Consider the following 14091-nt stretch of genomic DNA (forward strand, 5'->3'; position numbering starts at 1 on the left):
ACTTTGAGGAGAGATATCACGCCCCCAAAACAAGGACTATCTCCCCAAAAGTTCCACGATGGGTGTCGGGCAATGTTTATAAACAGAACAGAACCCCGGCGGGGTTCTTTTTTTTGTTTTCCTGACGGGCCCGCCGGGATATCTAATATCTCGGTAGGCCCGCCGGGAAAACAAGAAGCTCGGAGGTGTTACGGGAATAGTGAGTTCTGGCAGGTCATTGCTCAAGCCATGTGAATATACAATGTGATCACAAGTTTTAATATGTTAACAACAGGTTTTGTTAACGTGATCATGAAATTGTGAAGACAATGAAATCCCTGCCCCTCAGTAATAATGGAGTCAACAGCAAAGAGCAAGCTCTTCAAGGATGTGCAACACTCTCTACGAGGGAGCATTCCAACTCGTGTAGTAAAAATTATTGTTTACCTACCAATTACTATGTTTGTGGAACTTTTTAGCTTATTTCAGGTGAAGATAGCGAGAACCATGCTTGTCTGCAAAGATTTGGACACATTCCTCTTAGCAAGACTTCTTGATGAGGGATGGCCGAGTAAAGTTTTTGACGATATCCATTGTAACATTACATTGGAGACAGTAGTTGTGAAGTGCATGATTGCAACTTAAACTTTTATCTTGTCCTTCTGGTATAGCAGGTCCCGTTACATCTGGAGAGTTGGTACCAATGGATCAAGAAGCCGCAAGTGCAATGGACGACAAATTCATAGACATTGAAGTGATTGATGAAGCTTCAACACTGATGAAGCTTCAACACTGGTGACAATTGTTTCTATACGAGGAAAATGTAATTTACAACAACTAACGGAAGGATATTGTCGAAGAATCCTTGTAAGACACGCCGACACACTTTAATTTCATTCACAATGGAAGAAAGGTCCTCCTTAGAAGGGAGCGACTAATACAATGTAAAGAATTGGGTAACACAGTCAAGATCATTCCTACTTGACAATACCCACTCCAATGTACTCTTCTAACATAATTAATCAAGTCTATCTTGTTAATGACACTCCTACTTGACATTACAAATTTGAATGTACTCTTTTAACACAATTAATGACACTCCTACTTGACATTACAAATTTGAATGTACTCTTTTAACACAATTAATCAAGAGCCTTTTGTTCGATGCAGTACTTTCAAAAAACAATACAATGTATAGTATTTTCCAAGACACATTACTTGAGTGAAAATAGAACAGTTGAAAACATTACATTACAAAAAAGAATTTCTCATTACATAATCTTGTAAAGAGTCTTTTGATTTGTACAATCCATCTAAATATGGAATCAATTAAACATCATCTACATTACCTTCAAAAGGAAAGAGTGATATTCATGTTCCCATGGGATTGTACATAGCCTTCTTAGGGGTATCATCAATTAATAATGTATTTGTGGGAGTATATGGGTAATGGATATCCACATAGCGCTTCATAAGTAAGGGCACCCCAAGTTTTTTGGGATGAAAAACACCTGGGTCAATGTAACAGTGCCTTTGGTCATATACGAAATACAATTCTGTTTCCTCATTCTTAGATTCTCTCAAAACTAACGTGACAAGAGGCCTCAAATTATGCGTCATCATTGAGGACCATATGGCCAATCTAAAGTGCTTAGTTACAAAGTTGATAAATTGATACATTTTGGGCCTTAGCATGACATGCGTTTCTCCGAATTTGTAATTCCCTATAGCACTTGGTCCAAAGCTCTTGGGCTATCTTTTGAGCAGCAATCCATTAACATCCAAGATAATAAGCCTCCTCGGCATCTGGAACCATTATTGACATGATTCTAATCAGCCTGAATATGATTGAAGCTTATAATCATTGTTAAGGGACAAAAATAGCTAATAGAAATAATTCTTAAAATTGAATTGGTTACATTAGGTAAATTAGGCTTGGGATCTTCATCAAGCTTGGGATCCTCACTAGCCTTGGCATCCTCATCAGAGACTTAGGTTCTTCATTGTTTGCCTCCCTCTACTAGGTCCCAACTCGGCCTCTACAGTCTGCTTCTCGTCTGTGTTCTCTTCAGGCTTCGGCTCTGCCTCTTCAGCTTGCTCTACCTCATCAACCTTGGGATGTTCAATGTTGACCTCCACATTGGACCTTGGCTCTGCCTCTATGTGCTCAAAGGGCTTTGCCTCATCCCCTACAGCATAAAGGAGCACCTTGACGTCTACAGGGTCGAGGAATTTCGGATGGCTCTCCTCAGACATCTATGTGCTATTCTTTAGTATTAATCGTATCATGGTCACTTTGTACTGCTCCACATAGTTACTATTCATAATTCTGTAATGCAGTCTGAGAAAACAAAATTCAAAATGTCAGACCACAAATCTAGCTAAATCAATGTCCACCCAATGATTCTTCCACTTACCTTGGACATGAAGGGATTCATTTGGAGAAGAGACTCTAGAGAATATATTCTACATGTATCATCGATCTCCATCCACAGGAGTGTGAGTCTCCTTGCTTGGCACTTGAATAGGCTTGACCTCTGATTTGTACAGTTCATTGTCTCCATATAGGAAACCAAGAACATGAAGAAGCCTTTTTATACACCTGCATAATAAATAAGCTTTCACAATAAGATACATTGCCAACTTCAAGGAGCCATAGATACTAGAGAAAGGTGCTTTGAATGTTTACTTACAGGCCTAACTCAGAATGTGATCTTGATATTGAATTAAGAGTCCACACGATTCTCTTATCCAATTCTATAACGGCAAGGCTCCAATGGTTCCTACAAAAGCAGAAATATCTAAAACTAAGGCATCCCCTATCTATTAGATGTATATAACTAACAAGATAGAGGAGTACCATACCCTGATTCGTATGGAAAAATTAAGGTTTGTGTTGCAGATTATTCATTCGCTTGGAAAGAAATCTTCTTGCCTTAACACCTCTAATAATGGAGGGCTTCACTGGAATTTCCTTTTCATTTGATGACTTTTTAGTGTCCTTCAGAATATTACCTCCATGTAGTCCAATTTTTGATAGCACCTTCTCCAATGCATTGATGGCCTCTTTCCTCTCTGCTACATTCTTGATCTTCCAAGCAAAACCAATGTGGAGATATACCAGTTTCTCTATGGTACGACACAAAGCATGAAGTGTGCATATATGCACATTGAAAAGAGGAATCTCAAACACTGGTTTAAAGTTCTCATCCAAAATCTGTATGTTCGGTGGTCATCTCCACCACTTAGAGTCCATCACCCTTGCGGAGTCCATGCAGTAAAGGCATGGAGAATTTTCCCCTTTTCTCTACATGGAGCATCCTGTTTGCATTAATTTGTTCTTTGATGAGATTGGGGATATGTGTCTGATGAAATACCCAAAACAAGGATTCATGGTCCTCTTTCTTGACCTCAAATAAACCTTGCCACCAGATGTTCATCTCAGACTGCACACTAAAATACTTTGGATCATCCCTACTACAATTACAAAGAGCCCTATTCATAAGTGTTATTGTAACCCTTTCCGTCTTTTTCTCCTTGATAATCTCGCACTCATCAAGCTTGATGACAAACTGAAGTACACCTCCTACCTCCTCAAATGTAATATCATATAACTCCACCATTCTCTTTTTCAAGAGCTCCAAGTCCATGAATATATTGTTGTATTCATTGTAGAATATGTTGCCACCTTCTCCCTTAAACTCTCCTACAATGTGGTATGAGTGAAGCTGTTCTGTGTTTAATTCCTCCCTATGTCTCCAAACTTTTGTAGCTGTTGGAAGTAGCTTTGCTTTAATGCCTTTGGTCTAAAGGAGGGATGACACTGACTTCTAGATGGCACTATAATCCTTACGACTGACTCCACTTGAATCCATGGCGTCTTGAATATTCACAGGTAAAACTGTATTGTTGGTTACAAATTCATCCACTATATCTCATTGAAGCACCTTGAACTTCTTCTCTTTTATCATTTCTCTTGCCATTCTTGATGTCACGAATGGTTTTAGTTGCTTTGCTGGATTGAGATTGGGATTAAGATTCTCTTTGTCATCACAGGATGTATGACAACCCTACAAATATAGCACTACTAACGTAGAGAACATGTAAATCCCAAAGAAGCCCAACATATAAAATAATATTAACTACTAACACAAAAGACATGTGAATGGGAGTGCATTCAGTGCAGTCTTACCTTATGGCTTGGATTCTCTTCTTCAGGCCTCCAGAATCGAGCCTCAATTTCTCGATGTTTTTGAGCTTTCTTTTTCGTATGCGTCATCCAATGATTGTGTTTTTTTCTCTATATTTGCGGAGGTCACTTCTTAGTTTATTGATTTGGCATTTTTGTTCTTCCAATCTAACTTTCTGTGTCTTGCATTCACCAAACAAGCCAAGAAGCTCATTTGCTAAGTGTTGTGAATAATGCCTTTCTCTGTTGTATGTAAGAAATTGACTTGCAATATCCTAGTAAGCCTATGGTGCCATCACCTGCAAAACGTAAGAGAGTTGTGGAATTTGAAAAAAGGGAGGATGTGAAGCAGTACAGGGGTCAATAGGATAGATGGAGCCATCACACCAAAAGTCTATGTGTTACTTCCCCGACAACCTCATATAATCTTTAACATCTGATGAGAGAAATACTTGTCCACTTTTGCATTTTTGAATGGGCGCATATGCACTATCTAGATCAATGTGCAGATGGTACTTTCTCTTAATGCTTTCATGATTTGACTCTCCAATAGAATAAGTGTGTACATGGTTGTTCTCCATTGGAGTGTTCTAGGAATAAGTAAGTATACTATATGATGCAGAGTCAGGGATTTTATATTCACGTGATCACAAAATTTTTCTTGTTAATAACATGTGTGAACATGTTATTAACATGTTCACAAAAAAGCCGGTGGCAAGCGACCTGGTAACCGGGAAAAATCCCGCCGGGCTTTTGATATACCCCGGCGGGCCCGCCGGGCTTATGCTTTACCCGGCGGGGCCCGCCGGGGTCGTCACATATCCCGGCGGGGTACATTTTTCTATATATATGGGCTCGGGGGGCCCTTTGGGATTTCATTGCTGACAGCATACACAGGTAATAAAAACTTGTGTGTGTGTGTGTGTGTTTGTGTATGTGGGTGTGTTCGTGCGGACAGCCGCCCACTGTCGCAATGCGCGGCAAGATGTGGATGGTCCGCCACACGAGGGATGTGTGTGTGGGTGAGTTCGTGCGGGCAGCCGCCCATTGTCGCAATGCGCGGCAGGATTTGGGTGGCCCGCCACACGACTGGTGTGTGTGTGTAAGGCCATTCTTCGGAATGGTGCTTACCCTGGGGCACTTAGTCGGTAACGCGGCTAGTCTGTGTCCTATGGTAAGTATGGCACGCCGTAGCGGTACTAGTCAGTAACGCGGCAAGCATAGTATCGTTATGGCGATGTCACCTTCCCTTCCCTTCCCTTTGTCAAATGCGGACATATGGTCGGTAACGCGGCCAGTGTATGTTCGTATCCTATTGGTATTCCCATAGAATCGGGCGGCATTTTGTCGTTAACACGGCAAGTTGGTGTCGTCCGCTAGTGCATAAAATGTTTTTTGCATATTGCGGCATTTGATCGTTAACGCGGTCGAAAAAGTGTCGTAAATTTGCTTGTGTATTTCGGCATATGATCGTTAACGCGGTCGAATAAATGTCGTAAATTTGTTTGATTTGACTTGTATTGTTTTTATTGTGTTTGATCCATGCGATACTTGGTTGCTAACGCGGCATTAGTATTTCATGGATCAAAGTTTACATCATATTGTCTAACCGTTTTATTTTATAATATCGTGATTCGTAACTCGAAAAATATGAATCTCTCTCTTCTTACCCCCCTCTCTCTCATGATACACTTCACAACTCTTTCTCTATCTCTCTCATGATTCACTTCACAACACGATAGATGTGTAGATAATGATTTTTTTTCTCTCTTAAAATATACATACTTCTTAATAATTTCTTTTTTCTCCCTCTATTTACTTAAAAATTAAAACAATACATTATCTTTCTCTTTAGGAACTCCCAAAAACATTAAAAATGTGATTTAATGTTTCTTCTCTCTATCTGTCACAACTCTCTCTTCCTCTCCTCTCTCTCTCTCTCTCTCATGATACACTTCACAATTCTCTCTCTCTCTCTCGCAATGATACACTTCACAACTCTTTCTCTCTCTCTCTCATGATACACTTCACATCTCTCTCTATCACGATAGGTATGTAGATGAGGAGTGCTTTAGGATTACAAAACATTATTTTTCTCTCTTTAGGAACTCACAAAACTATAAAAAATATCATTTAATGTTTCCTCTCTCTATCTGTCACACCTCTCTCTCTTCCTCCCCCTCTCTCTCTCTCTCTCTCATTCGATAATGTATACACTTCGTAAGTAATAATGCGCTTGTTGCGGTTGTCTCACGTTCGATAATGTATTGCATGATGTTGAGTTCAGTAATGTTTGATATATTCTGTTTTTGTTTGTTCATTGATAAGTAATGATACACTTATTGTTGTTTTCTCACGTTTGATGATGTATTGGATGATATTGAGTTCATTAAAATTATTTGATATTCTGTTTTTGTATGAACATTGACGATATTGATATACTTGTTGCTGTTCTCTCACGTCTGCTTGATGTTTATTTCAGTAATGTTTGATATTTTGTTTTTTTATGTTTAGTGTTATTTGCTGGATTTACGAAGACGATCAACATGCTTACTCCCGAAGAGCGCAAAATTGTTCTGCGAGCAATTCGCATTGAAGCGGTCATCACAGTATCACAATGTACTGATGATGTCGTCAAGAAGACCAACGAGTCTGAGATACTCATGCGAGATCTCATAGACCAAATATGGGAAAATGCACAGCGGCGGCTTCGAAGCGGAGGCAACGCTGAGCTGCTGGATAGACAGAAGATAGCAGATTTCAACCATCAGCACATAACACGAACCATTTTGGGGAGCATGCGAGTAGCGTGCAGTGATCTTCGAGATGCTGCCCCGCCTGAAGCCAACATGCAACGTCTACAGTTATGGGACGTTGTATGGAGCGAGCAGAGGGCCAAGAGCAAGTGCATGAAGGCGTTGGATGCAGAGTCCCTCCCCAAAAGAGTTCGAATTGCCCAAGACGTCGCTGCAACGTCCAGTCAGGCAGATGCAAGTGGTACAGGTGTCATTAATCGTACCATCTACAATTCTATGTGCACACATCTTATTGGCATCCCGCACGAAGCTCTTCACGAAGGACGAACAATAGGCTCCGGTGTGTTTGGAACAGTAAAAGAGTATGCAATTAAAGGCATATCATTTTTACCGGAGCACATCACTTTTTGCGGAAAGCACTACAAAGGAGAAGGCAGCGCGAAGTTCGAGAGCTTCCAGGCAGAGCAGGGTATGCAAGTGCTACATCCATCGATTGTCCGATGCATTGCCTTTACAAAAGAGGCTCCTTGGATCACAATTTTCCCGTACTTTAATGGCGGTGCTCTTGGTGATACTCTACTGAAGGTTCCCTTCAGATTCAGTGAGTTCACCAGAGCCATTTTTCGTTTGGATCGAGGATGGAGACAACCGCCGCCTGATAATATCCCTTTAGGTCATCTAGAACTTTCAAAAATAAAAGAGGTAGTAATAAACATGCCACATATTATGCATGCCCTGGTGGAAGGTGTAGCGGCAGCGCATATGGCAGGTATTGTACATACCGACCTACATCCTTTTAATGTAGTGTTGGATTATACAAAAGAGCTAAAGCCACGCATAGGTATTATCGATTGGGGATTGCTGCTGAGAGCGCCCAAAAAACGGGTGTCTCTCAATTTTGTTTCTGAAGCAGACAAGAACCCCGAGAAGATCAGCCAAGACGTGCCGAGCATCTCTTCACGTATTGCTCCTGTGCGCCAAGGAAACCACATCTCTCATTTTTTGATACATCCTGATCTTGTGGGAGTTTCTGCTGAGGCTACAAGTTCCTCCACCCCCCAATGTCCTGTATGTTACAAAGTATTCGATGGGTGGAGCGGCCAGTATATACTACCATGTGGACACTACTACCACTTAATATGTTTAGTGAGACAAATGCAAAATACTTCCACATGTGCATTGTGCAGTGTCCCAATAAATCAAGGTATTTATACAGTGTTCGGCATGGCTAGCGAATATAAACCACCAGGACCTTTAGATGCAACTCCTAGTGCAATTCGCAATTTATTTCAAGATGAGAGCTAAGAAAAACAAATTCTACTTTTGTATTGATAATTTCTCCAAATATGATCATTTGTACAAGTACTTTTTATTAAATTAATGAAGTGACTTCTTCCTCTATGTCAGTATCTTGCTCCAAAATTCTTTCACCGTTTACTCTCTCGTCTGCTAAATTAAGCTCATCTAAGTCAATGTCTAAATTGTCTTCTATCTCAAGGGTGGTGCACAACGTACGTCCAACATCAAAGTTCTCGTCTACATCTTCACAATTGTACATCCATCTGGGCATATCTTCTTCATACTCTTCGCTTTCGATGTCTCGCAAGATCTTTTCATTGCAGTACATGTAAACAAGTTTATCTGCTCGATCCGCAAGAAGTCGATTGCGAATAGTACTATGAATATATTTATACATGCTCCAGTTTCTTTCTGAGCCTGAGTTTGAAGAGCACTGACTTAGAACCTTCATCGCAAGGTTGCGCAATAAAGCATAATGCTCACCACCATTCATCATCCACCACTTCCATGCAGGTTGCTCTTTAGCCATTTGTTGAACAAGGGAGTTGGAAAATAAACCCTCTTTCAACCGAAATGAGGTCATCTCCTTTATGCACTGTACACGATCATCATCATTATTATAGAAAGTGTTTACCACTTTATAAAAATCTTGCACCACCTCAACGTTGGACATCAAATCCATATTCCAATATTCAGGATCTAACATGTAAGCAGCACTGTGCAGTGGTGAATGCGCTCCAATCCATCTAGCATGAAAGTACTTCAACAGAACTTTTCTTTGTCTACTAGAGAACGGTACACGCCATTGCTTCTCCACCACTGAATGCTCTAATTTCTCAGGACACTCCAAACTCCGCTGGACAGTCCACCATTGCATCCATGCTTTTCCGAGATTAGGCGCTCTTTGATCAAGGCTTCGTACAGCATACATAACAGGCATCATTACATGGTATGCATCCATCACACTGTTCCACCAACTTCTTCTCGTAAGCGCTGCCTTCAAGACTTTGATTTTCTCTTTCACTTTTTCAAGTTGAGTGCTCTCCCAGTCATGAAATGCCATGCATGTAAATGTTTCACAAACTGCATCTTTATTTCTAAGAAGAGACTCAAAAGTGTAAAAGTGAGTGCAAAACCTAGTCTCCGCTGGAAGCTTTAACATAACTGACATGCGAGGTCGAAACATATCCAAAACTCTTTGTCTCTTGAGCATGAATTTCACAAGCTGGCAAGCAGTGTCGACGATTGAGGCAAACCATTTGGTATCATCAGATTTATACCAATCTTTTAATACAAGATTCAAACTATGAGTATTACAGTCTACCGGAAAAATATGTGGATATTGTCGCTGTAGGATTCTGGATGCATTTTTACAATTTTTTGCATTGTCCATGACGACTTGGACTACATTTTTGGCACCCACTTCCTCTATCACAGTGCTAATAACTTGAGCAATGTAAGCCCCAGTTTTGATTGAACCAGCTGAATCCACGGCACGGATGAAAGTCTCACCTCTAGGTGAAATAACCATTACATTAATTAATGGTTTTCTTTGCACATTAGACCATCCATCACTTACTATACTACATCCAGAAAGCTCTATATTGCTAAGAATTATTCTTTGTACACGTTCTTTTACCTGCGCATAACATTTCTCTAATAGATCATTTCGCATAGCATGGTACGTAGGCGGTGAAAACCCTGGTCCAAACTCACCAATTTTCTTCCATGCTCTCTTCCAATGCTCACTGTCCACCATCATCATAGCACTCCCAGAAAAGTAAATCGCTTCAGCAAGGACGAGTTGTGCATCATCGAGTCGACCTTGACGTAGGCTTTCTTGCAATGAAGTTTGACGCATGGGTATATTTCCTACGTCAAAGTTTTGCTTGCAAGAAGATGCACTGGGTAGATTACTTTCTGGCTGCATATTGCCGTTCGGGGTACAAGTAGGCGATGTAGCGGGAGTTTGATGATTAGAAGAACAGTGTTCTTGCTGCCTTGATACATTAACGGGAGGAGTGTCATGTTTTCTTGAATCTTTCTTTTGAATTTCTTCTCTTATGCGTTTGGCCACTATAGGTGCAGAGGGGTGGGTACATGACTTTTTCTTCGGTCCGCCTAAAAAGTGTTCTCTTAGTCGAGGCGCCCCACCTGATTTTACTGCATGGCATAGCTTACACTCCCAATCTATGAATCGATCACCAACGTTAATTGCATATTGCCACTCTATCCCAGGTGCCTTTTTTTTCTGCTATTTGAAATTTGGACTCTATTGGAGGTACCACTGGATCCAACATTGTCCTCCATCTCAACAAATAGCCTATTCAACCAAGCATATAACAATGAATACACAAATGAAAAAACAACAAATCACTCACGTATAACAAAAACATACATCTGCAGACAAAGTACTTCAAAACTATCTTGACAAATACAAAAGATCATCACATAACACAAAACTATTTCAAACTATCTTGCAAGGTCTTACTACAAAACTACTTCAAAACTATCATGCACATTGCACCCCCAATGAAGGATGCCTTTTGTACCCAATTAAGGATACTTTACACAATCAAAGATCTATGCTTGCCCAATACTCTAGTATAGGACAATAGACCTTCTCTAACATTCACAAAAAAAATCAAAGATCTATGCTTGCCCAATACTCTAGTATAGGACAATAGACCCTTGTCTACTCTAAACTATATCAAGTATCAAGAACCAATACAAGCCCCTAAGCAGGACTCTTGGCTCCATCAAACCATTCATAAAGCAGAATGAGGTAGATTACGTACGTGGCTCAAATGCAAAGCTGAATGACTCCAAATTTGTCCCTAAATCTCCGCAAGTATTAGCTACGAACCACACCCTGCCCCCAGTTCAAAGAACTAAGGACGAGTGGCCCAATAGCCTTAGGAGTGCCTACAAGGAAAGACGACAGCCCCTAAAATAAGGACGTTCTTCCCAAGAGGACACTTCTAGCAACTCGAGAGCTCTACAAGTACTTTGAGGAGAGATATCACGCCCCCAAAACAAGGACTATCTTCCCAAAAGTTGTACGACGGGTGTCGGGCAGTGTTTATATACAGAATAATACCCCGCCGGTGTTTTTGTTTTTCCCGGCGGGCCCGCCGGGCTTTTATTCTTTCCCGACGGGCCCGCCGGGAAAACCTCATACCCCGGCGGGCCCGCCGGGAATGGTAGAAGCCCGGAGGTGTTACTGGAATAGTGGGTTCCGGCAGGTCATTTCTCAGGTCATGTGAATATACAATGTGATCACAAGTTTTAATATGTTAACAATAGGTTTTGTTAACGTGATCACGAAATTGTGAAGACGTTAATGAAATCCCTGTGCAGAGTGAAAGAATAGGACTAGCTATGGTGAAGGTCACACACTATATAGCCTGGGGGATGAGGGGCAATCCTCATTCTTTCTCTGCGGGCTGGGTGGTGAGCCGGAGGCCACCGTCCCCTCCTGTAGTAGCGGCGCTACGGAGATCTAACATTGGTATCAGAGCTTGGCGTCGGGATCGCAAGTGGTGTGCAAAGCAAGCCCCCAGCCGTTTAATGATTGGCTCTCAAAAATCAAAATTGGGGGGATAACCTTATCCCAATGGTCTTCATCATCTTCTACAGCAAGAAGTACATAGAAGAAGAAGTTGGCCATAGCTGGAAGGAAGGTTTTCCTCTATTTTCTCTCTCTCCCCCTTACACACACTCAAGCTCTCCATTGCAGGTAAGCAATTTCTGTGTTTTTGCTTTGGAGCTTGTCAATTTTGTGTTTAATTCTGTGTGGGAGAAGAGGTCGACTGTGTAATAGCCCACTATGTGTGGGGGGAAAGACGACCAGTGAAGGGAAAGATAGAGCTCTCTAGCTAGAGAATAGTAAAAGACGACCAGCCAAGGTGAAGACGGAGTTCATCGGCTGGAGAATAGTGGCAGCCAGCAGCCTGCCTGATGCTGCCGCCGTCGACGGCTAGGCGGCCAACCAGGCCAGCACAGTCGGCGGCCCCATAGGCGGCCAGCCGACCAGCGCAAGTGGCGTGCGAAGCGGGACCCCAATCGTTTAATGATTGGCTCTCAATTAAAATTGGGGGGATAACCTTATCTCAATTAAAATTGGGGGGATAACCTTATCTCAAGGGTCTTCATCATCTTCTATAGCAAGAAGTTGTACACAGAAGAAGAAGTTGGCCATAGCTAGATGACCAGCGAGGGGGAAGACGGAGCTCTCTAGCTAGAGAATAGTCAAAGACGACCAGCCAAGGGAAAGACAGAGCTCATCAGCTGGAGAATAGTGGCAGCCAGTGGCCTACCTAGTACTGCCGCCGCCGACGGCCATGCGGTCGACCAGGCCAACGCAGCTGGCAGGGCCATAAGCGGCCAACTATGACCATCCCTGAGATGGGCGACCGGCCTCGCCGCAACCGGCGACCTGCCTGGTGCTGTCGACGGCCAGGAGGCCAGCCAGGCTAGCGCAACCGGTGGGGCCACATGCGGCCAGAGCCCACGACCAGCGCAACCAGCATGGCCAGCCCTAAGGGCGGCCGGCCTGGCTGCAGCCGGCGGCCTGCACAGCGGGCTTCTGTCTGGCACTGTCTCAGTGGCCAGCCCACACGCGGCCAGCCAGGCTTGCGCCGATGGTGGTCAGGCGGCCAGCCAGGCTAGCGCCAGCGGTCAGCCCCCAGATGGATGCAGGATTTAAAAATAAAATAAAATTTAGTCTTGGATGTGCAGCATAGCATCTCATTGGCCAAGCACCTTCAGCCCCTACTTGGCTTGCCCTCCCCCACGGCTTAGTGCGTGCGCCCGCACACAAGCCTGGCATCGCCTCACCATGTTTTCCATACTTTTTCTGGGTATTTGGAATGTTTTGGCTTGCACCGGAGGTGGTCTATCTTCTAGAAAGCAGAAGGTGCATTGGCATATCAACAAAAGACACGGCTAGGCTGCTCGTGCTCAAGTCTCTCAAGTTTCTAATGCAAACTGAAATGTGAATGTAGATTCATCTTCAGGCACCTTTCTCTCGGATCGGAGCATCCCAGAGTAGCAAAGCTTGAAGAGGCTCGTAGCGCAACACAAATCGGCTTACAGTCTCGCAGGCGACCGTAAGGGGGGTGACTATTCTCTCTCCACTGCTCATTTTATTAGCATTTTTTTTTGTAATTTGTGAGTTCTCGCATTTTTATTTGTGCAAGAATTAAAATATGTCTGCTAGGCGTAGTGTGTCCCCACCGCCTTCTACTTCTCTAGGGTTTTCGAGTCTCTTGTCCTCGTCGGTGGTGGGTTTGACCCCGATCAAATTGTCAGGCCGTATACACCCGACCGTTGTCTGGTTCAAAGTGCGCTCGTCGATCACGCATGATCCGCCAGTGCCCTCCTCGTCTGTTGACCCCGCCTTAGGACCCAGAGCGAGCCCACAGCGGCCGCAGTAATAGCAGATGACCCCTTTTTGGTCAATGAGCGAGATGACAGGAACACCGACGTCGTCGAGGGGACTGAGGAGGACTTCTTGGAATATGACGACAATGATTATGACCTATTGGATCCTGGCGACATCGTGACAGAGATGGAGCTCTAGTGGACTTTTTAAATATCTTAATGCAAAACTGAACAATATGGGTAAAGTCCAGGCTCACTTAGTCACGATGCTACAGAGCATCTCCACACGATTAGATGCACTGACAGCCGCCTCGGCTAGTACTCCGACTCCTCGTGATAGATGAGCTCTTATGGCATGGGTGAGCATAGCCTCACCAGTGGTTGCAGGAGTACAGGCCGTCCCTAGAGACAGCTTCGTCGTTATTGAAAGGCTTGAAGCCACCTAGTTTTGGTGGGGAGGAGAAGGAGAGAAACAAGGACTCG

At 43.0% G+C, this 14091-nt stretch overlaps 1 pseudogene; it reads right to left on the reverse strand.

Annotated features, from left to right (window-relative positions):
* Positions 1–2296: 2296 nt before the first annotated feature.
* On the reverse strand, positions 2297–4258 carry LOC147602662 (uncharacterized; annotated as a pseudogene).
* Positions 4259–14091: the final 9833 nt, after the last annotated feature.

The sequence above is a fragment of the Cibotium barometz genome, chromosome 66 (assembly GCF_041138505.1).
Source record: "Cibotium barometz isolate CiBa-2024 chromosome 66, ASM4113850v1, whole genome shotgun sequence".
Taxonomy (NCBI): Eukaryota; Viridiplantae; Streptophyta; class Polypodiopsida; order Cyatheales; family Cibotiaceae; genus Cibotium; species Cibotium barometz.